Source organism: Anomaloglossus baeobatrachus, chromosome 4 (assembly GCF_048569485.1).
Source record: "Anomaloglossus baeobatrachus isolate aAnoBae1 chromosome 4, aAnoBae1.hap1, whole genome shotgun sequence".
In the NCBI taxonomy this organism is placed as follows: domain Eukaryota; kingdom Metazoa; phylum Chordata; class Amphibia; order Anura; family Aromobatidae; genus Anomaloglossus; species Anomaloglossus baeobatrachus.
Genome location: NC_134356.1, coordinates 406,225,036 through 406,250,080, shown reverse-complemented (window position 1 = coordinate 406,250,080; position 25,045 = coordinate 406,225,036).

Sequence of the window (25,045 nt, the reverse complement as noted above, 5' to 3'; positions counted from 1 at the left end):
AGGTCAATCAGTTGGGTTTACAGATTACACTTGCAGTATTTATACAGTATAAAAGAACAAACAGCTACAGGATGAACAATCACAAAGAGTAAGTTGCCTACTGTAAAGTTTAGTGCAGTTTTGGATGATTCTATCAGTCAAATCCAGGAGTATATCCTAAAAGGGAGTCTGTAAGCACAGAATGACTTTTCAAACCAAGTAAAGGTGCCCTATGTATCCTTGGCGTGGCTAAGCCTTTAAACACACCTTCCCCTTGCTTGTTTCCTTCTATCTGCACCCCCCCACACTCCTTCTGTGATTGACAGCTCTGATTTCGTAGAGCCAGAGAAGGGCAGAGATAGATGGAAAAGAAGCAGATGGGAAGGTGCACTTAAATGTTTGGCAATGCCAAGGTTGCACCACCTTGTTTTGGCTTACAAGGCCACATAAAAACTGCACTATGTGAACCTTACCAAATATATATTAATGAGAGTAAAAGAAAGACATCACTGGAATCCGAATCTCTGTCTCTACAGCTAGCAAAAAAAACTGGTGAAAGATAATTAATTTAGCATAATTCAATTCTTCTGCCTGATATGACAGCAGATATGGAGAGATTCAAAACAAGAGGAGAACAACAAGAGTGTAGTGCAAAATATGATAATTTATTATAATACAACTGGCACGAGATAAAAGTCGGCAGCAAACTACACCGGGTGTGTATATAACACTAAGGTAATGCTATAAAGCATATAATATGGATGAAAGGGTGATCCTAGCAATCTGGATCCTAATGGCTGCAGATCAAAATATCATTGTGGCAAGGGAGTACTACATATACAAAGCCCATAGACAAAATTGCATTAAAGAGTTACAATTTACAAGAAAATAGCACTAACAAATGCCAGGTTACTAGATGCATGGTAAACAATAATCATATTGTACATAAACCGCAACACATGATTAGAGCAGCAAAGGAGACCACAGATTGTGAACAGCAAATTCAATCACATAAAGGAAAGCATACCCATGATAAATATACAACCGGGCAGAAAGCAGCAGAGAGGTCCCCCTGGAAGAAGGACCCCGACGTACGTTTCACGATCACAGAGTATCAGATCATTTCATCAGGGGGAGAGAAGGTTAACGCCACACAGCAACGGTGTGCTTTTAAACATGGCGCTCGGTCGCTCCAGCTGCTCCGCCCCCACAGCGTCAGCGCCAATCGCAGTCGGTTATCCAGACATCGTCAGCAGTCAACGCCCCTAATGGTAGCGCGCATGCATGATAACTGGGACGCGTCACCCAGAATCCACGCATGAGCGCAGGCGATGATGACGCCGACGATGCTGGGCCAGTAAGCAAAGTGATGCAACCGCGCAGTGAAAAAGGGGGGAGAGGGAGCGGGAGCGCACAAATGAAACACAACCAAAGATAAGCCAAACAAGCGTGAACACAGGTAGGAGGAATCATATTCCCATAATGTAAAATCACGGAGTCTTCAATAATCAGCTTCAGAGACATCCCAGATGTGACACACGAGGAATAGAGCAGATAAATGGTATGTCCATACATATCAGCCGATGCCATAGAGGTATAGGTTCCAGAGTGCCAGAAGAAAAGGAAGGGGTGAATATATCTATAATTTAAAAATAAACAAAAAAATATAATTAAAAACAAGGCACAAAAATCAGGGAGATTCAAAGAGAAGACGCTCATCGTAAGAAGGGCGCAAAGCTAAGATGCTCGTTTAACCCCTTAGGGGACAATATTCCCAACATGTAAATCCAGCATGTTTCACGCTGGGCCAGAATTTTGCGTACATTCCCACCCCTCGCCCCTCTATGAATGACATCGATACCCCTGATTTTCAGGGATGTCGGGTCACAGTCATGGAAGGCGTAAAAATGGCGAGTCTTTAGGGTGGAAATGTCAACCACTGTCCGGACCGCAGCAATGTCCCTCACATGCTCCCTCACACGTTTGGCACCCGCACGTGGCATAATATAACACATTGCTGGTGCAGCATGACACATAGTGGCGAATATTAAAGCTGCGCAAACCATCAGCGGAAGTAAAGGAGGAAGTGCGAAGGACATTGCTGCAGGCCAGACAATAGACACAAGAGAAACAGCCCCTAAGGGGAGTATCAAGATCCAAAAAGGTGGTAGGCTGACGTGGAACATAGTGGCTCCGAACAAGCATGTCACGCAGGTTACGTGACCTGCGAGGCATCATCAGGGGACTTTTGGGCAGGAGGTCACATAAGGTGGAATCAGAGAGGAGAACATCCCAGTGCCTGCTCAAGATAGATCGCATCGTGGACCATTCGTGATTGTAAGTGGAAATAAAGCGAACTTGGCCAGGATCTGAGGAATTACTGGATTTAGCCGCACTGTCATATAATAAGGTGGATCGAGGGGTATGCTTCGCCCGTAAGTAAGCTCTCTTGATGCTCCTATTGCTATAGCCCCGCTCATGAAACCGAATTTTCAGGTCCGCCGCTTGCTCCTCAAGCAAAAGGTCCGAGGAGCATATACGTTTCATACGTAAAAATTGGCCGGTTGGGATGGCCCGAATAGCAGACTGATCATGGGATGACAAGGCATGTAATAGGGAATTAACCGAAGTTGTCTTACGAAAGACGTCGGTCTGGATAACCCCTCTATCATCAATTCTAATGTCAATATCAAGAAAATCCAAATGTCTGGCATCATGCCTGTGGGTTAACTTGATATTAAGTGAATTCATGCCAAGTCGTCCCATGAACTCGTCGAGTTGCTCCGTCTTGCCAGCCCACAAAATAAACAAATCATCAATGTACCGCAACCAGCACTGCACATGGGCATCGGCCGGCCTGCCCCCGTCACATAGCAAAACCCTCTCCCAGAAGCCCAGGAAGAGGTTTGCATATGAAGGCGCGCAGGCCGCGCCCATGGCAGTGCCGCACTGCTGCAAATAATGTACATCTTTAAATGAAAAGAAATTGTGGGTAAGGACAAAACGGAGCAACTAAAGGATTAAATTACACATCGGGCCATCCCGACCAGAACTCAAAATTAAATACTCAGCGGCCTTGAGGCCATCCTCGTGACGAATACAAGTGTAGAGGGACTCAACATCTGCCGTAACAAGTAATGTATCATAATCCACAGAGATGCCGTCTATCCTCCTGAGAATGTCCGTCAAGTCATGAACATATGAGGGGAGAGTCTCAACCAAAGGTTTCAAATAATAGTCAATAAATTGGCATACTGGTTGACACAACCCCTCAATACCGGACACGATAGGGCGACCAGGAGGACAGAGGGCATCTTTGTGGATTTTCGGCAGCAGATAGAAAGTTGGCATTTTAGGAAAATGTAATGTGAGTCCCTCTACAACTTGTTTACTAATGATACCTTCATCACAGGCTTTGCCGAGGATGGCCTGAATTTGGGCAGAAAAGGTTTGAGCGGGGCTATAGTGGAGCTTACAATAGGTAGATTTATCATGTAACTGGCGAAGCGCCTCTTTTTCATACATTGTGGCCGGCCAGATCACGATGTTTCCCCCCTTGTCCACAAGCTTAATTATTATGTCATCCAACTTATCCAGGGACTCGATTGCCAATCTCTCAGTATGAGTTAAATTGTCATACCAACGTCTCCTGGATAGTTGTTCAAAGTCAGACATCACCAATTTCGTGAATATCTCTACCGCAGGACATACGGTCAGAGGAGGAAACCTCTTAGATCTGGGCATGGCACAAGAGGGAAACTCACCTTGAGTACTGGGTGCAGATTCGTCCAGCAACTCCTCAAGATCCTGTATGGCCTGTTGTTCGTTACGATCCAATGGTCCACTAAATTGTGTGCGTCTGTTGTGTAATTTGGTGAGAATGATCTTCCATGCAAAAATATATAAATCCTTTACCGCTGTAAAACAATGGAAAGGGTTAGTGGGTGAGAACGAAAGTCCTATTGACAGCACATCAATTTGGGAAATGGAGAGGAGATGGTTGGATAAATTTATTACCTGAGGTGTTCTACGTTTGTTCACATTTGGTGGTTGTTGTTTTGACTTGAGTCTAGTAATAATACCACCAGTTTGACCAGTTTCTATGTCAGATTCCTCAGTGTCACTGGGGCTGGGATAAGTGCGCCCACTATCTGCACTCGTCCCTCTTGTCCTAGAGTAAGAACGTGATCTTGATCGGCGTCCAATCACATTTGAATGCCATTTATAGACACGATTTTGTTGTAAGTCATTTTGGTCACGTTGAAACTTTTTAATTTTCAACGTTTTGATATCTTTTTCCCACTGTAGTAAATCAGATTCATTCTGGGTAGTAAATTTAGCCAGAGCTTCTGTTGACATATTCTCTTTGATGGTAATCAGCAATTTTTCCATCTCTATCTCCATTTCCGAAATCGAGGCTGTGTCAAGCTCACTAAGAAGATTTAGAAATCCTCTCGAGCAGGCACTGGAAAGCTCCTCCCACCGTGTTCTGATAGATTCATTATCCACCTGAAATGAAGGACAAACTTGAACCCGCAAGCCCCATGGAATGAGCCCTTTTTAAAGGTATTTATCAAGGAACCCCCTGTTCCACCAGGTCCTGGTACATTTCTGAAGTAAAGATCTATAGCTCTGCACACTCTCCGATAGAGCGCCCTCTCCTCCCATCTCGACTGTGGTGCCGCCAACCTCAGCAAGTGCCTTGTCAAGCTCAATCAACCATGACTCATCATGTGAGCGAAAATCCATAGTGGAAGCGGGATGAGCTGTGGAAACCACACACCGTTGCTGTGTGGCGTTCCAGCTTCTCTCCCCCTGATGAAATGATCTGATACTCTGTGATCGTGAAACGTACGTCGGGGTCCTTCTTCCAGGGGGACCTCTCTGCTGCTTTCTGCCCGGTTGTATATTTATCATGGGTATGCTTTCCTTTATGTGATTGAATTTGCTGTTCACAATCTGTGGTCTGCTTTGCTGCTCTAATCATGTGTTGCGGTTTATGTACAATATGATTATTGTTTACCATGCATCTAGTAACCTGGCATTTGTTAGTGCTATTTTCTTGTAAATTGTAACTCTTTAATGCAATTTTGTCTATGGGCTTTGTATATGTAGTACTCCCTTGCCACAATGATATTTTGATCTGCAGCCATTAGGATCCAGATTGCTAGGATCACCCTTTCATCCATATTATATGCTTTATAGCATTACCTTAGTGTTATATACACAACATGTAGTTTGCTGCCGACTTTTATCTCGTGCCAGTTGTATTGTAATAAATTATCCAATTTTGTACTACACTCTTGTTTTTCTCCTCTTGTTTTGAAACGTTTTTTGAGTGTGCTATGTAGGTACCATGTACTGGTTTTCCTACTTTATTACGCTTTGGGAAATTCTTATTATAACAGATATGGAGAGATGCAGTGTGCACACGGGATGGTTCAATTGCTGAGGCGTTACATGTGTATATCGGCAACTATACTGTTCAACATGTATCCTACATAGAGTTGAGCGCGGTTCGAGGTTCTCCAGTTCGCGGCTCGAGTGATTTTGGGGGCTATTCTAGATCGAACTAGAACTCGAGCTTTTTTGCTAAAGCTCGATAGTTCTAGATACGTTCGAGAACGGTTCTAGCAGCAAAAAAAAACAGCTAATTCCTAGCTGGCTTTCCGCTGTAATAGTGTAAGTCACTCTGTGACTCACACTATTATGACATTTCAGTGTATAGTGTGCGGGAACAGCGCATTCAGATAACTGCTGTATGTATAATGGCGATCGCCATTTTTTTTTTTTTCCCTTGTCTTCCTTCCCTAAGCGCGCGCGTGTAGTGGGGCGGGCCAGCATGTCAGCCAATCCCAGACACACACACAGCTAAGTGGACTTTTAGCCAGAGAAGCAACGGCATGTGTGATAGGATGTCCATGTCACATGTCCCTGCATTATAAAACCGGACATTTTCCTCCAGCACGCCATTATCTGCCTTCTGCGTCCTTGGTGTCAGACATCACTGGCGCAGCTCCTATCGCCGATACTGCTGTATACGCTCCATACACAGCGCTGGACAGCTTAGGGATAGCACTTTCTCAGTCCTTTTAAGGGCTCATACCGGCAGGGTCAGAGCCATAGGTGACAGAGTTTAAAACAGAGTTTAACAGCTACACAAGATGACAGCGTCTGTGTAGCTAAGGTCAGGGATTTCCTCGCTGCATTTCCCCATTAGGAGGGATAGAAAGGCAGGCTTCCTTTCCTCTACTCAGAGACCCACAACCCTGCCACTGTACCCTCCTGCCCTTTGCACACTCAAACTCATTGTTACTAAGCCATTATACTAGCAAACACTGAGTGAACTTAGTGGAATCCTAAACGTGGCTATTGGACTTCTGTATAGTCCCACTAGTGCAAAGATATTTGCAGCACGTCTGCCTGCATTGCACACTCAAACTCATTATAACTAAGCCATTATACTAGCAAACACTGAGTGAACTTAGTGGCATCCTAAACGTGGCTGTTGGACTTCTGTATAGTCCCACTAGTGCAAAGATATTTGCAGCACGTCTGCCTGCATTGCACACTCAAACTCATTGTTACTAAGCCATTATACTAGCAAACACTGAGTGAACCTAGTGGCATCCTAAACGTGGCTATTGGACTTCTGTATAGTCCCACTAGTGCAAAGATATTTCCAGCACGTCTGCCTGCATTGCATACTCAAACTCATTATAACTAAGCCATTATACTAGCAAACACTGAGTGAACTTAGTGGCATCCTAAACAAGGCTATTGGACTTCTGTATAGTCCCAGTAGTGCAAAGATATTTGCAGCACGTCTGCCTGTATTGCACACTCAAACTCATTGTTACTAAGCTATTATACTAGCAATTTATACTGCCAGTTTAAGGGCCGTAGTTGCATTGTCAGGGATATTTATTCTTTATTATTCTGCTGTTAATAAAGCTAGACCACCGCTGCAATCTACACCACCTCTCAATATTTACTACCACATTTTCAGTGCACAATCTTGTCGCAATCAACATGAGTGGCAAAATGACAGATGCTGGGGGAAAGGGGAAGAGGCGTGGTGGAAAAGGAAAAAAAGGGTTTGTCCGTGGGGAAGGTGGCAAAGCTCCATTAACATCTGCTGAAGATAGACCATCTACCAGCAAAAGTAAGATGTCTACTACTTACCGTGGACAATCCGATGTGCTCCCTTTTTTACGGACACAAACAACAGGAACAAAGGTAGATGATGGCCAAAAAAGGAAAATGCTTGAATGGATCTCAAGTGGTCCAACAAGTGCCCTCTCCTCCACCTCAACTACCGCATCCAAAAAACACCAGTCCTCTGAGTTGTCATCCCAATCAAACTTGCTTTCTCCCAGCTCTGAAGTCTCCATCAGCCCTGCACAGTATGGTGGAACTGAGATGGCTGAGTCTGCAGAGCTGTTCAGTGACACTATAGCCTGGGAATCAGAGGTCTGCTCCCAAGCTACAGTGAGTACAGACCAGGAAATGGTCTGCAGTGATGCCCAGAACCTTTGTGACTCTGATTCAGGCCGTGAGGACCAAGTTTCTGTGCATAATGTTGACCCTTTGTCACAAACTGTAACAACTGTGGTTATAGACAATGAGGAACATACTGATGACGATGAGACGCAGATACCAGATTGTGATGACAACTTAAATATTCGGTCAGGGCAAGAAGAGGCTCGGTCTGAGGGTTAGGGGAGTGCAAACACAACAATTGATGATGAAGTTCTAGATTCCACCTACTGTCAACCCACAGTCAGGCACTCGAGGAGGTCAACAGAGGCGGTGGAGGAGGATGCAACCGACGACGAAGTTACCTTGCGCCTTCCTGGACAAAGTCGGAGCACTGGTAGCACGTCTACAACTGCATCATCAGCCACCACTCTGCCTCTGAGCACTAGTCGGGGGGGCTCAGCAGGTCGCATGCCCTCTAAGCCTTGCCTAGCCTGGTCCTTTTTTGACATAGAAAAAGATCGCCCAAATTATGTGATGTGTAAAATTTGTCGTGATTCTGTTAGTAGAGGTCAAAACCTCAGCAGTTTGACAACTTCTTCCATGAATCGTCACATGAATAAATATCATAGGTCCCAGTGGGAAGCTCACCGTGCTGCAATGCGGCCTAGCGGAGCGAACCATCCACGGCCTGCCCCTTCCAGTGCATCCGCGCGCTCTTCATCTTCTAGGGCTGTGGGGACAGCTGTCACACCTGATTTTCCACGCACAACTTCCACCACTGTAACTGCAACAGGCAGTTTGCTTGGTAGGTCGTCAGTTGGTTTGGAAGGGGAAACAAGTGCGTGTGTACAGCTCTCTCAGACATCGATAGCACCAACGTTGGATGAAGGCAACATCATGTCTCCGCCTGCACTTTCCTCACAAACCTGCATTTTTCCAGGGACACCCTACTCAACACCGTCTGCACACAGCAGCCAGATCTCTGTCCCTCAGATGTGGACAAATAAAAGGCCATTTCCTGCGACCCATGACAAAGCTAAGAGGTTGACTTTATCCCTCTGTAAGCTCTTGGCTACCGAAATGCTGCCTTTCCGCCTGGTGGACACACAGGATTTTAGAGACCTTATGTCTGTCGCTGTGCCCCAGTACCAGATGCCCAGTCGCTACTACTTCTCTAAGAAAGGTGTGCCCACGCTACACCAGCATGTCGCACACAACATCACCGCTTCCTTGAGAAACTCTGTGTGTGAACGGGTGCATTTCACCACCGATACTTGGACCAGTAAGCATGTACAGGGACGTTACATGTCGCTGACTGGGCACTGGGTAACTATGGTGATAGATGGTGAAGGGTCTGCTACACAAGTCTTGCCGTCCCCACGACTTGTGTGTCAATCCTCTGTCTGTCCAAGTTCCGCCACTGCTTCTGCCTCCTCCACCTCATCTGTGTCCTCCACCGCCGCCCCAAGCCTGCCTGGTCAGGCCACCAGCGTTCTCACTGCGCAGAAGGAATCACGCACCCCTCATTTCTATGCTGGCAGCAGAGCGCAAAGGCATCAGGCGGTCTTTAGCTTGACATGTCTTGGGAAAAAGAGTCACACAGCTGAGGAGTTGTGGTCAGCTCTGCGGTCCGAGTTTAATAAATGGTTGTCTCCACTCAACCTGCAGCCTGGTAAGGCCGTGTGCGACAATGCTGCAAACCTGGGTGCGGCCCTTCGCACGGGCAAGGTGACACACGTGCCTTGTGTGGCTCACGTGTTGAACCTTGTTGTCCAGCAATTTTTAACACACTATCCCCGCCTAGATGGCCTTCTGACCAGGGCACGAAAACTGTCTGCTCACTTCTGCCATTCAACCGCGGCAGCTGACCGACTTGCATCGCTCCAGAAGTCTTTCGGCCTGCCGGTTCATCGCCTGAAATGCGATGTGGCGACAAGCTGGAATTCGACTCTCCACATGTTACAGCGACTGTGGCAACACCGCCGAGCCCTGGTGCAATACGTCATGACGTATAGCCTGGGCCAACAAGATGCAGAGGTGGGGCAGATCACCCTGATGGAGTGGTCTCAGATCAAGGACCTATGAACCCTTCTGCACAGTTTCGACATGGCGACGAATATGTTTAGCGCTGACAATGCCATTATCAGCATGACAATTCCAGTCATTTACATGCAGGAGCACACGCTAAACACTATTCGGAGTCAGGGTGTGGGACAACAGGAAGGGGAGGAACTACAGGAGGATTCATATGCGCAAGGGACAACAACATCACCAAGGTCCAGACGTTCATCATCACCAACGCAGCAGGCATGGGACCATGGGGGACAGGGATCAACAAGGGCGCATGGTAGCAGGCGAAATGTTGAGGAAGGTGCAGGAGAACATGAAGAAATGGAGGACGAACTGTCCATGGACATGGAAGACTCAGCGGATGAGGGAGACCTTGGTCAAATTTCAGTTGAAAGCGGTTGGGGGGAGATGTCAGAGGAAGAAAGAACGGTTAGCACCTCTATGCCACAAACACAGCGTGGACTATGTCCGCATGGCAGCGCAAGACACATGAGTGCCTTCTTGTTGCACTACCTCCAACATGACCCTCGTATTGTCAAAAATAGAAGTGATGATGACTACTGGCTTGCCACACTATTAGATCCCCGGTACAAGTCCAAATTTTGTGACATAATTCCAGCCATAGAAAGGGACGCACGTATGCAGGAGTATCAGCAAAAGCTGTTACTCGATCTTAGCTCGGCTTTTCCACCAAACAGCCGTGCAGGTGCAGGGAGTGAATCTCCCAGTTGTAACTTGACAAACATGGGACGGTCTCGTCATCTCCAACAGTCTACCCGTACCAGTAGCACCGTATCTGGTGCTGGTAACAGCAATTTTATTGAATCTTTTCATAATTTTTTTAGACCCTCCTTTGCAAGGCCACCAGAGACAACAAGTCTGACACATAGTCAACGGCTGGAGAGGATGATACAGGAGTATCTCCAAATGAACATCGATGCCATGACTTTGCAAATGGAGCCTTGCTCATTTTGGGCTTCAAATCTTGAAAAATGGCCAGAGCTCTCCAGTTGCGCCTTGGAGATTTGGTCGTGTCCAGCTGCCAGCGTTGTCTCTGAACGTGTCTTCAGTGCTGCTTTGTGTGTGCTGACAGATAAGCGCACGCGTCTGGATTTGGAATGTGCTTGATGCAAATCAAAACATCCTGTTTGCAACTAGGGCACAAGTGCTGCCACTGATGGGGTGTCTGTGGGGCACAATTTTTGGAAAAAAGGGAGACTCCGCTTGGAGTAACCCTTACTTACAGTGTTTTTAAAAATGATCCAAGATGAACAGAGCTGGGATCAGCAAAGACTTTGCTACCTACCCCGGTGTCATCCTGAGGACGGTTAAGAATGGCGTATTTTTGAATGTGCTTGATGCAAATCTAGCTGTGAAGTGTACAACTAGGGCACAAGTTCTGCCACTGAATGGGTGGGTGTGTGTGGGGCACAATTTTTGGAAAAAAGGGAGACTCCGCTTGGAGTAACCCTTACTTACAGTGTTTTTAAAAATGATCCAAGATGAACAGAGCTGGGATCAGCAAAGACTTTGCTACCTACCCCGGTGTCATCCTGGGGACGGTTAAGAATAGCATATTTTTGAATGTGCTTGATGCAAATCTAGCTGTGAAGTGTACAACTGGGGCACAACTGCTGCCACTGAAGGGGTGGGTGTGTGTGGCCCAATTTTTGGAAAAAAGGGAGACTCCGCTTGGAGTAACCCTTGCTTACAGTGTTTTTAAAAAGGAGCCAAGATGAACAGAGCTGGGATCAGGAAAGACTTTGCTACCTACCCCGGTGTCATCCTGGGGACGGTTAAGAATGGCGTATTTTTGAATGTGCTTGATGCAAATCTAGCTGTGAAGTGTACAACTAGGGCACAAGTGCTGCCACTGAATGGGTGGGTGTGTGTGGGGCACAATTTTTGGAAAAAAGGGACACTCCGCTTGGAGTAATCCTTGCTTACATTGTTTTAAAAAATGATCCAAGATGCATACAGCTGGGATCAGGAAAGACTTTGCTACCTACCCCGGTGTCATCCTGGGGACGGTTAAGTATGGCGTATTTTTGAATGTGCTTGATGCAAATCTAGCTGTGAAGTGTACAACTAGGGCACAAGTGCTGCCACTGAATGGGTGGGTGTGTGGGGCACAATTTTTGGAAAAAAGGGACACTCCGCTTGGAGTAACCCTTGCTTACATTGTTTTAAAAAATGATCCAAGATGCATACAGCTGGGATCAGGAAAGACTTTGCTACCTACCCCGGTGTCATCCGGGGGACGGTTAAGTATGGCGTATTTTTGAATGTGCTTGATGCAAATCTAGCTGTGAAGTGTACAACTAGGGCACAAGTGCTGCCACTGAATGGGTGGGTGTGTGTGGGGCACAATTTTTGGAAAAAAGGGACACTCCGCTTGGAGTAATTCTTGCTTTCATTGTTTTAAAAAATGATCCAAGATGCATACAGCTGGGATCAGGAAAGACTTTGCTACCTACCCCGGTGTCATCCGGGGGACGCTTAAGTATGGCGTGCTTTTGAATGTGCTTGATGCAAATCTAGCTGTGAAGTGTACAACTAGGGCACAAGTGCTGCCACTGAATCGGTGGGTGTGTGTGGGGCACAATTTTTGGAAAAAAGGGACACTCCGCTTGGAGTAATCCTTGCTTTCATTGTTTTAAAAAATGATCCAAGATGCATACAGCTGGGATCAGGAAAGACTTTGCTACCTACCCCGGTGTCATCCTGGGGACGGTTAAGTATGGCGTATTTTTGAATGTGCCTGATGCAAATCTAGCTGTGAAGTGTACAACTAGGGCACAAGTGCTGCCACTGAATGGGTGGGTGTGTGGGGCACAATTTTTGGAAAAAAAGGGACACTCCGCTTGGAGTAATCCTTGCTTACATTGTTTTAAAAAATGATCCAAGATGCATACAGCTGGGATCAGGAAAGACTTTGCTACCTACCCCGGTGTCATCCGGGGGACGGTTAAGTATGGCGTATTTTTGAATGTGCTTGATGCAAATCTAGCTGTGAAGTGTACAACTAGGGCACAAGTGCTGCCACTGAATGGGTGGGTGTGTGTGGGGCACAATTTTTGGAAAAAAGGGACACTCCGCTTGGAGTAATCCTTGCTTTCATTGTTTTAAAAAATGATCCAAGATGCATACAGCTGGGATCAGGAAAGACTTTGCTACCTACCCCGGTGTCATCCTGGGGACGGTTAAATATGGCGTATTTTTGAATGTGCTTGATGCAAATCTAGCTGTGAAGTGTACAACTAGGGCACAAGTGCTGCCACTGAATGGGTGGGTGTGTGTGGGGCACAATTTTTGGAAAAAAGGGACACTCCGCTTGGAGTAATTTTTGCTTACATTGTTTTAAAAAATGATCCAAGATGCATACAGCTGGGATCAGGAAAGACTTTGCTACCTACCCCGGTGTCATCCTGGGGACGGTTAAGTATGGCGTATTTTTGAATGTGCTTGATGCAAATCTAGCTGTGAAGTGTACAACTGGGGCACAAGTGCTGCCACTGAAGGGGTGGGTGTGTGTGTGGCCCAATTTTTAGAAAAAAGGGAAACTCCGCTTGGAGTCACCTTGCGGTGTTTTACATGATTTTAGAAGGGCGTGCCATGCCTATATCTGTGTCTCCTCCTCTTTTTCCTTGTCCAGCTCTTTTGTTTTCGCATGAGTATATGTCCTTGTCACTTTCCCATGTGTTTGTTTTGTGTTGTGAGTTGTTTGGCACCTTTTGGACACCTTTGAGGGTGTTTTCTAGGTGTTTTTATGTGTTTGTGATTGCCTGCCATTGTTTCCTATGCAGTTCGAGTTTGGTTCGTCAAACGTTCGACGAACCGAACTCGAACGGGACCTCCGTTCGGCGAACCGACCTCGAGCCGAACCGCGACCGGTTCGCTCATCTCTAATCCTACATCTCTCCACACCCTAATCCATTGGGAGAACAGAATTATAGGGGCAACTTAAGGTCACATTTGTGTGCAGTAAAATGTAATAAGTATCAGTAAAAAAACCAAGAGTCTGTACACCTGTTCTGGTCTAAGAAGATGAAAGCATTACATACTATTTTTTATAGTACAGACACCATGAAGTCACTAAGACATTTTAAAACTACAGTACTTCAAAGTGTCTGGTTATGTGTTGAAAGCCAACCATCCAGTCCACAGGCCATCTACACAGGGTTAGCATGATCTCTTAAATCTTGCTGTACTCATGCAGTGAATAGGAAAGTATATTAAAATATATGTTAAAGAATACTATTCCAACAACTTAAAGTATTAATTAGAGTTGGGCAAATTTAGCAAAATGGCAACCTGCAAAGCGTTTTTAAAAAATCTCGCTCACCTCTCCAGCCACCTTTTTGCTTGCTCTTTGCTCATCACTGTATCTTCTTACCACTTCTACATGTTGCATCTTCGTGCAATACCTTCAGCGAGGAGTCTGATTGGCTTCAAATTTATTCTGTAGCAAGACAATGATCAAAATCATACAGCCAATGTCATTAAGATCGATCCTCATGTCAACATCATCAAGTCTGTCTGGGACTAGATGAATCATAGAGAAAATTCCAGGCGGCATTCAGGTATTCAGTGTTCAGTTCTAGGAAAGGCATCCACAATTAATTAAGAGAAATAGACTGGCACTCCAAATTCGTGAAGATTAAATCCTTTATTCAATATATCCCATACATGGTAACAGGCGTCACAGTAACCCATTTCAGCTTTGGCACAAACCTTTTTCAAACAAAACATAAATACACCACTGAACTTTCCAAAATAAATAGATAAGAACATGATTCTCGTGGTGAAAACACCCTCCTCATTTGTATAGTCAAATGTGCCTTCATTAATTCAATTAACACAAATCAATTAGTTATTTCCATAGAATTCAGTTCAGTGGTATATTTGTGCCTTGTTTGAAAGAGGCTTGTGCCAAAGCCAAAACCTTTACTGTAACACCTATTCCCGTGTATGCGATTGATTGAATAAAGAATTTAATCATCACGAATTTGGAGTGCCAGTCTACTTCTCTTTGCTAACTGGGTCTAGATGAAGACAGAAGGATTTACTCAAGCTTACATCCACAGAAGATCTGTGGTTAGTTATCCAAGTTGTTCGGAACAACTTCCCTATCAAGTTTCTTTAAAACCTGTGTGCAAGTGTACCTAGAAGAATTGATGCTTTGATAATGTTTTGAAAGCAAAGGATGGTCAAACCAAATATAGATGTGATATAAATTTATCTTTTGCTCATTAACTTTGCATTTTGTTAATTGATAAATTAAAATATGAACACTTTTAGTAAAAATAAAAATCTCATTTTGCAGCTTTTTTCACACCTTTCTAAAACCTTTGCACAGCACTGTACATTAGAAATCAATAATTAGTAATTATAATTGATAAATGATTGAACTCAGTATACTAATTAGAGTTGAGCGCGGTTCGTGGTTCGTGGTTCTCCAGTTCTAGGCTCGAGTGATTTTTGGGCTGTTCGAGATCGAACTAGAACTCGAGCTTTTTGCTAAAAGCTCGATAGTTCTAGATACGTTCGAGAACGGTTCTAGCAGCAAAAAGCAGGGCTTTTTACAGCTACAGTGAGCAGGAGCCATCGCTGGCAGCCTGCCACAAGCTGGTAACCAAGATAAACATCGGGTATCCAAGCAAAGCGCTTTGGTTAGTAACCCGATGTTTATCTTAGTTACGTGCAGGAAGCCCACACTTCCCCGCTCAGCTCGCTCCACCCCCTCCTGCCCGCGGCATGTACACATACATACACATACACAAACACACACACACACACACATCAATGGTGATGTCGGGTATCTGATAGACGCCTGACCTCACCAACCCCAGGGCTTGATGCCAGGTGACATTACACATCTGGTATTAACCCCAAATATTACCCCGTTTGCCACCGCACCAGGGCGCGGGATGAGCTGGGGCGAAGCACCAGGATTGGCGCATCTAATGGATGCGCCACTTCTGGGGCGGCTGCGGCCTGCTATTTTTAGGCTGGGGAGATTCCAATAACCATGGACCTCCCTAGTCTGAGAATATCAGGCCCCAGCTGTCTGCTTTACCTTGGCTGGTGATCCAATTTTGGGGGACCCCTACGTGTTTTTTTTTTTAATTATTTATTTAATTTAAAATAACAGCGTGGGGTGCCCTCAGTTTTGGATTACCAGCCAAGGTGAGGTTGCCAGCTGTGGTCTGCAGGCTGCAGCCGTCTGCTTTACCCTAGCTGGCTACAAAACTAGGGGGAACCCTATGTCATTTTTTTTTCATTTTTTTGGCTAAATACAAAGCTAAGCACCCCTTAGTGCCACATGAAAGGTACCAAAGGGTGTTCCACTTTTTCTCCATTTTTTTCTCCACTTTCTCTCCACTTTTTCTCCACTTTTTCTCCATTTTTTTCTCCACTTATTCTCCACTTTTTCTCCTCTTATTCTCCACTTTTTCTCCACTTTTTCTCCACTTTTTCTCCTCTTATTCTCCACTTTTTCTCCACTTTTTCTCCACTTTTTCTCCATTTTTTTCTCCACTTTCTCCACTTTTTCTCCACTTTTTTCTCCACTTTTTCTCCTCTTATGCTCCACTTTTTCTCCTCTTAATCTCCACTTTTTCTCCACTTTTTCTCCACTTTTTCTCCACTTTTTTCTCCACTTTTTCTCCTCTTATGCTCCACTTTTTCTCCACTTTTTCTCCACTTTTTCTCCACTTTTTCTCCACTTTTTCTCCTCTTAATCTCCACTTTTTCTCCTCTTATGCTCCACTTTTTCTCCACTTTTTCTCCACTTTTTCTCCACTTTTTTCTCCACTTTTTCTCCTCTTATGCTCCACTTTTTCTCCACTTTTTCTCCACTTTTTCTCCACTTTTTCTCCACGTTTTCTCCACGTTTTCTCCACTTTTTTCTCCACTTTTTCTCCTCTTATGCTCCACTTTTTCTCCACTTTTTCTCCACTTTTTCTCCTCTTAATCTCCACTTTTTCTCCACTTTTTCTCCACTTTTTCTCCACTTTTTCTCCACTTTTTCTCCACTTTTTTCTCCACTTTTTCTCCACTTTTTCTCCTCTTATGCTCCACTTTTTCTCCACTTTTTCTCCACTTTTTCTCCACTTTTTCTCCTCTTATGCTCCACTTTTTCTCCACTTTTTCTCCACTTTTTCTCCTCTTATGCTCCACTTTTTCTCCACTTTTTCTCCACTTTTTTCTCCACTTTTTCTCCTCTTATGCTCCACTTTTTCTCCACTTTTTCTCCTCTTATGCTCCACTTTTTCTCCACTTTTTCTCCACTTTTTCTCCATTTTTTTCTCCACTTATTCTCCACTTTTTCTCCTCTTATTCTCCACTTTTTCTCCACTTTTTCTCCACTTTTTCTCCTCTTATTCTCCACTTTTTCTCCACTTTTTCTCCACTTTTTCTCCATTTTTTTCTCCACTTTCTCCACTTTTTCTCCACTTTTTTCTCCACTTTTTCTCCTCTTATGCTCCACTTTTTCTCCTCTTAATCTCCACTTTTTCTCCACTTTTTCTCCACTTTTTCTCCACTTTTTTCTCCACTTTTTCTCCTCTTATGCTCCACTTTTTCTCCACTTTTTCTCCACTTTTTCTCCACTTTTTCTCCTCTTAATCTCCACTTTTTCTCCTCTTATGCTCCACTTTTTCTCCACTTTTTCTCCACTTTTTCTCCACGTTTTCTCCACTTTTTTCTCCACTTTTTCTCCTCTTATGCTCCACTTTTTCTCCACTTTTTCTCCACTTTTTCTCCACGTTTTCTCCACGTTTTCTCCACTTTTTTCTCCACTTTTTCTCCTCTTATGCTCCACTTTTTCTCCACTTTTTCTCCACTTTTTCTCCTCTTAATCTCCACTTTTTCTCCACTTTTTCTCCACTTTTTCTCCACTTTTTCTCCACTTTTTCACCACTTTTTTCTCCACTTTTTCTCCACTTTTTCTCCTCTTATGCTCCACTTTTTCTCCACTTTTTCTCCACTTTTTCTCCACGTTTTCTCCACGTTTTCTCCACTTTTTTCTCCACTTTTTCTCCTCTTATGCTCCACTTTTTCTCCACTTTTTCTCCACTTTTTCTCCTCTTAATCTCCACTTTTTCTCCACTTTTTCTCCACTTTTTCTCCACTTTTTTCTCCACTTTTTCTCCACTTTTTCTCCTCTTATGCTCCACTTTTTCTCCACTTTTTCTCCACTTTTTCTCCACTTTTTCTCCTCTTATGCTCCACTTTTTCTCCACTTTTTCTCCACTTTTTCTCCTCTTATGCTCCACTTTTTCTCCACTTTTTCTCCACTTTTTTCTCCACTTTTTCTCCTCTTATGCTCCACTTTTTCTCCACTTTTTCTCCACTTTTTCTCCTCTTATGCTCCACTTTTTCTCCATTTTTTTCTCCACTTTCTCTCCACTTTTTCTCCACTTTTTCTCCATTTTTTTCTCCACTTATTCTCCACTTTTTCTCCTCTTATTCTCCACTTTTTCTCCACTTTTTCTCCACTTTTTCTCCTCTTATTCTCCACTTTTTCTCCACTTTTTCTCCACTTTTTCTCCATTTTTTTCTCCACTTTCTCCACTTTTTCTCCACTTTTTTCTCCACTTTTTCTCCTCTTATGCTCCACTTTTTCTCCTCTTAATCTCCACTTTTTCTCCACTTTTTCTCCACTTTTTCTCCACTTTTTTCTCCACTTTTTCTCCTCTTATGCTCCACTTTTTCTCCACTTTTTCTCCACTTTTTCTCCACTTTTTCTCCACTTTTTCTCCTCTTAATCTCCACTTTTTCTCCTCTTATGCTCCACTTTTTCTCCACTTTTTCTCCACTTTTTCTCCACTTTTTTCTCCACTTTTTCTCCTCTTATGCTCCACTTTTTCTCCACTTTTTCTCCACTTTTTCTCCACTTTTTCTCCACGTTTTCTCCACGTTTTCTCCACTTTTTTCTCCACTTTTTCTCCTCTTATGCTCCACTTTTTCTCCACTTTTTCTCCACTTTTTCTCCTCTTAATCTCCACTTTTTCTCCACTTTTTCTCCACTTTTTCTCCACTTTTTCTCCACTTTTTCTCCACTTTTTTCTCCACTTTTTCTCCACTTTTTCTCCTCTTATGCTCCACTTTTTCTCCACTTTTTCTCCACTTTTTCTCCACTTTTTCTCCTCTTATGCTCCACTTTTTCTCCACTTTTTCTCCACTTTTTCTCCTCTTATGCTCCACTTTTTCTCCACTTTTTCTCCACTTTTTTCTCCACTTTTTCTCCTCTTATGCTCCACTTTTTCTCCACTTTTTCTCCTCTTATGCTCCACTTTTTCTCCACTTTTTCTCCACTTTTTCTCCATTTTTTTCTCCACTTATTCTCCACTTTTTCTCCTCTTATTCTCCACTTTTTCTCCACTTTTTCTCCACTTTTTCTCCTCTTATTCTCCACTTTTTCTCCACTTTTTCTCCACTTTTTCTCCATTTTTTTCTCCACTTTCTCCACTTTTTCTCCACTTTTTTCTCCACTTTTTCTCCTCTTATGCTCCACTTTTTCTCCTCTTAATCTCCACTTTTTCTCCACTTTTTCTCCACTTTTTCTCCACTTTTTTCTCCACTTTTTCTCCTCTTATGCTCCACTTTTTCTCCACTTTTTCTCCACTTTTTCTCCACTTTTTCTCCTCTTAATCTCCACTTTTTCTCCTCTTATGCTCCACTTTTTCTCCACTTTTTCTCCACTTTTTCTCCACGTTTTCTCCACTTTTTTCTCCACTTTTTCTCCTCTTATGCTCCACTTTTTCTCCACTTTTTCTCCACTTTTTCTCCACGTTTTCTCCACGTTTTCTCCACTTTTTTCTCCACTTTTTCTCCTCTTATGCTCCACTTTTTCTCCACTTTTTCTCCACTTTTTCTCCTCTTAATCTCCACTTTTTCTCCACTTTTTCTCCACTTTTTCTCCACTTTTTCTCCACTTTTTCACCACTTTTTTCTCCACTTTTTCTCCACTTTTTCTCCTCTTATGCTCCACTTTTTCTCCACTTTTTCTCCACTTTTTCTCCACGTTTTCTCCACGTTTTCTCCACTTTTTTCTCCACTTTTTCTCCTCTTATGCTCCACTTTTTCTCCACTTTTTCTCCACTTTTTCTCCTCTTAATCTCCACTTTTTCTCCACTTTTTCTCCACTTTTTCTCCACTTTTTTCTCCACTTTTTCTCCACTTTTTCTCCTCTTATGCTCCACTTTTTCTCCACTTTTTCTCCACTTTTTCTCCACTTTTTCTCCTCTTATGCTCCACTTTTTCTCCACTTTTTCTCCACTTTTTCTCCTCTTATGCTCCACTTTTTCTCCACTTTTTCTCCACTTTTTTCTCCACTTTTTCTCCTCTTATGCTCCACTTTTTCTCCACTTTTTCTCCACTTTTTCTCCACTTTTTCTCCTCTTATGCTCCACTTTTTCTCCACTTTTTCTCCACTTTTTCTCCATTTTTTTCTCCACTTATTCTCCACTTTTTCTCCTCTTATTCTCCACTTTTTCTCCACTTTTTCTCCTCTTATTCTCCACTTTTTCTCCACTTTTTCTCCACTTTTTCTCCATTTTTTTCTCCACTTTCTCCACTTTTTCTCCACTTTTTTCTCCACTTTTTCTCCTCTTATGCTCCACTTTTTCTCCTCTTAATCTCCACTTTTTCTCCACTTTTTCTCCACTTTTTCTCCACTTTTTTCTCCACTTTTTCTCCTCTTATGCTCCACTTTTTCTCCACTTTTTCTCCACTTTTTCTCCACTTTTTCTCCTCTTAATCTCCACTTTTTCTCCTCTTATGCTCCACTTTTTCTCCACTTTTTCTCCACTTTTTCTCCACTTTTTCTCCACTTTTTCTCCTCTTATGCTCCACTTTTTCTCCACTTTTTCTCCTCTTAATCTCCACTTTCTCTCCTCTTATGCTCCACTTTTTCTCCACTTTTTCTCCACTTTTTCTCCTCTTATGCTCCACTTTTTCTCCACTTTTTCTCCACTTTTTCTCCTCTTATGCTCCACTTTTTCTCCACTTTTTCTCCACTTTTTTCTCCACTTTTTCTCCTCTTATGCTCCACTTTTTCTCCACTTTTTCTCCACTTTTTCTCCACTTATGCTCCACTTTTTCTCCACTTTTTCTCCACTTTTTTCTCCACTTTTTCTCCTCTTAATCTCCACTTTTTCTCCACTTTTTCTCCACTTTTTCTCCACTTTTTCTCCACTTTTTCTCCACTTTTTTCTCCACTTTTTCTCCACTTTTTCTCCTCTTATGTTCCACTTATTCTCCACTTTTTCTCCACTTTTTCTCTACTTTTTCTATGGTCGGTCTACCCATTAGCTCTGCCATGCATAGTGTAGCTCTACACCTACTGCACATGTTACTTTATGATTGACATCTCTTTCGTACCAGAGCTGTCTAAGTCTACTCTGACCCCATATTTGTCATTACTATATTGTCCTTGTACTGTATTATGACATTTGTATCATGTGTTTCATTTCTTGCTGTGTTGCAATTTTTTTGCTGCATCCCAATTGTACCTCTACATTGTTCGAGTTTATGTTATTGTTCTCTCACTCTTATGTGATACTGATTATTGTCATTTTTCATGATTACATGCAGATAAGTCCAATCTGACGAAGGCTCAGGCCGAAACGTCATACATATATGCTTATGAAAAAAAAAATTTCTTAATACGGACCAATAAAGAGTGATTTTGCATTACTATCCGTTGTGACTTACTGACTTAGTCTGGGAGATATAGAGTGCCGAGGTTACTCACTAATTTTATCTATTATTACCTCTGAGCACCTATATACCAGTGAGCAGAGCTTCCTCTACAGTAGTTCTCCTGATTAGGCATGCCCTTACCTCATGAGCAGGGCATTGCAGCTTTGGTAGCAACCATTACGACATGGACTCTGCTGCTGTGGACCCGGGGAGAGTGAGTGCAGATTCATTGCACCCACACTCCTCACATGAAGGGTCCGCACTCCTAGAAAATGGGGGATACGTTCCCTGAGTGTCTCCCCCCCATATTCTAGACGGTCCAGAGTCGTCGTGGGACCCCTTTATTTTTTTTCTTACAATAAATTGGTGAAAGAGGAAATGTTTTGGGGACTGTTTTTTCAAATAAATTTCTTTTGTCGATTTTTTGTTTTTGTTAGTACTGACAGTTTATGATGTTGGGTATCTAATAGACGCCATGACATCACAAACTGCTGGGCTTGATCTCAGGTGACTTTACAGCTAGTATCAACCCGATTTATTACCCCGTTTGCCACTGCACCAGGGCACGGGATGAGCTGGGGTGAAGCGCCAGGATTGGCGCATCTAGTGGATGCGCCACGTCTGGGGTGCCTGCGGCCTGCTATTTTTAGGCTGTGAAGGCCCAATAACTATGGACCTTCCCACCCTGAGAATACCAGACCACAGCTGTCCGCTTTACCTTGGCTGGTGATCCAATTTGGAGGGTCCCCTACTTTTATTGTGTAATTATTAATATTTATAAAATAATTATAAAAAAGAGCCTGAGGGGACCTCCACATTGGATCCCCAACCACGGTAAAGCTGCCAGCTGTGGTTTTCAGGCTACAGCCGTCTGCTTTACCCTAGCTGGCTATCAAAAATGGGGGGACCCAACGTAATTTTTTTTTTTTAACTATTTTTTAAATAGAAAAAATTAATGGGCTTCCCTGTATTTTGATTGCCAACCAAGGTAACGGCAGGCAGATGGGGGTGGCAACCCATAGCTGTCTGCTTTATCTGCGCTGAGAATCAAAAATACCGCGGAGCGCTACGTCATTTTTTTAAAGATTTATTTTTACAGCACTGTGATGTCCAGCAATCAAAATACAGGGAAGCCCATTTTATTTTTAGTTATTTAAATAAATAATTAAAAAAAATATATGTTAGCTCCCACTGCATTTTTTGTATTGCTAGCTAAGGGTAATCCAAGCAGCTACTGGCTGCTAACCCCCACTGCTTGGTGTTACCTTCACTGGCAATGGAAAATCCAGGGAAGCATTTTTTTTTTTTTTTGCCAAAAAGCTACAAAAAAAGGACGTGAGCTTCGCCATATTTTTGTATGCTAGCCAGGTATAGCAGGCAGGTGCTGGAAGAGTTGGATACAGCGCCAGAAGATGGCGCTTCTATGAAAATGCCATTTTCTGAGGTGGCTGCAGACTGCAATTCGCAGCAGTGGGGCCCAGAAAGCTCAGGCCAACCGGTGGTGCGGATTCCAATCCCAGCTGCCTAGTTGTACCTGGCTGGACACAAAAATGGGGCAAAGCCTACGTCATTTGTTTTCTAATTATTTCATGAAATTCATGAAATAATAAAAAAAGGGCTTCCCTTTATTTTTGGTTCCCAGCCGGGTACAAATAGGCAACTGGGGGTTGGGGGCAGCCATACCTGCCTGCTGTACCTGGCTAGCATACAAAAATATGGCGAAGCCACATAATTTTTTCAGGGGGCAAAAAACTTCTGCATACAGTCCTGGATGGAGTATGCTGAGCCTTGTAGTTCTGCAGCTGCTGTCTGTCTGTATGGAGAAGAGCAGACAGCAGCTGCAGAACTACAAGGCTCAGCATACTCCATCCAGGACTGTATGCAGAAGTTTTTTGCCCACCAAAAAAATGACGTGGGCTTCGCCATATTTTTGTATGCTAGCCAGGTACAGCTGGCAGCCACGGGCTGCCTCCAACCCCCAGTTGCCTATTTGTACCCAGCTGGGAACCAAAAATATAGGGAAGCCCGTTTTTTTTAATTATTTCTCTTATTTCATGAAATAATTAAAAAACAAATGACGTGGGCTTCGCCCTATTTTTGTGTCCAGCCGGGTACAACTAGGCAGCTGGGGATTGGAATCCGCAGCACAGGTTAGCCCGAGGTTTGTGGGCGCCTCTGCTGCGGATTTCAGTCCGCAGCCGTCCCAGAAAATGGCGCTCTCATAGAAGCGCCATCATCTGGCGCTGTATCCAACTCTTCCAACAGCCCTGGAGCCGGGTGGCTTGTTGGGTAATCATGAGTTAATACTGGCTTTGTTTTACCAGCCAGTATTAAGCCAGAGATTCTTAATGTCAGGCACGTTTGACCCGGCCATTAAGAATCTCCAATAAAGGGTTAAAAAAAGACACCACACAGAGAAAAAATACTTTAATAGAAATAAATACACAGACACATTAGAGACTCCATCTTTATTACCCCTGTCAGCCCTCCACGATCCTGCTCTTCTGTCTTCTTTCTTTCTAGTGTAGTAGTAGTGACGATTGTAGTGAGGGGCATCACTTGGGGCTGGGGAACCTCCATCCTAACTACAATGCTCACTACAATCGGGAAGCAGCGTGCAGCCTTCACTCCGTGAGTGATCACTGCTGGCTGCTAGCGGTAACGCTGACAGACGCGTTACCATAGCAACGGTGCTCCCGGAGCTGCGGTTAGCGGTGACGTCACCGCTAACTGCGTTGCTATGGCAACGGTGATCTCCGTTAATGACCGGCTGTGTCAGCCGGTCCCTAACGGAACGGGGAGTCGACCGTGTGCTAGAGCATGTCGCCGGTACACGGCGATACACATATGTGCACCGTGTACCGGAGAGATGCACTCGCAGGTCCTACATGACGTGTCATAGTCATGTGACCAGTCTGTAGCCAATGAGATAATAGCCACGTGACTGGTCACATGGCTATTTTGACGTCACGATAGGTCCTGCTTCTCTGCTGGCAGTGCAGGTCACCGGGAGGATTCAGCGATCATCGGATGGAATAGCGGCAGGAGACAGAGTGCAGAAGGGATCGCGAGGACCGGTAAGTGTTATGGCAATGTTTATTAACTGTTTGTGTACATTTATAATGCATTTTTATGTGTTTGTGATTGCCTCCCATTATAGCCTATACGTTCGAGTTCGGTTCGTCGAACGTTCGACGAACCGAACTCGAACGGGACCCCCGTTCGGCGAACCGGCCTCGAGCCGAACCGGGACCGGTTCGCTCATCTCTAATACTAATATGAAGATAATAGTAGTATTCACTGTAAACTTCAAAATACTGATGATTACAATCAATAATTTGTAAAAGCTTCTCCAGCTTCAAAGTAATCCCCAGACACATCCGATTTTTTTAATGGAGAGTGTAAAATAGAGCCCTATTTTTAGAGACAGGAATTCCTAGCTGGTAGGCAATCTTGGAATAAGCACTAAGACAGACACCCAGGACTAGGCAAAGCTATGAGGGAATTAATGCACTAGTATAACTGTCACGGCCGTCTCTTTGTTACTGGAGACTGGTGACAGGATATGGGCTAGAGTCTATCTTTGCCATCTGAGAATCCTCACATTAAACATATTCCCTTTCCTTTGGTGCTGAAAGGGTTAATGTCAGTTTTACCTTCCAACAGCTTCTGACTCCAGGCCTCAGGTGCTTCTGATTGGTGACCACTCTCTTCCCCTATATATGGTCACATCTCCCAGTAAAGTGCGCTAGTTATTTTAAATCCATTTTGTAGCTAGGCCTCGAGGTGGATGGAGCTGCTGGAG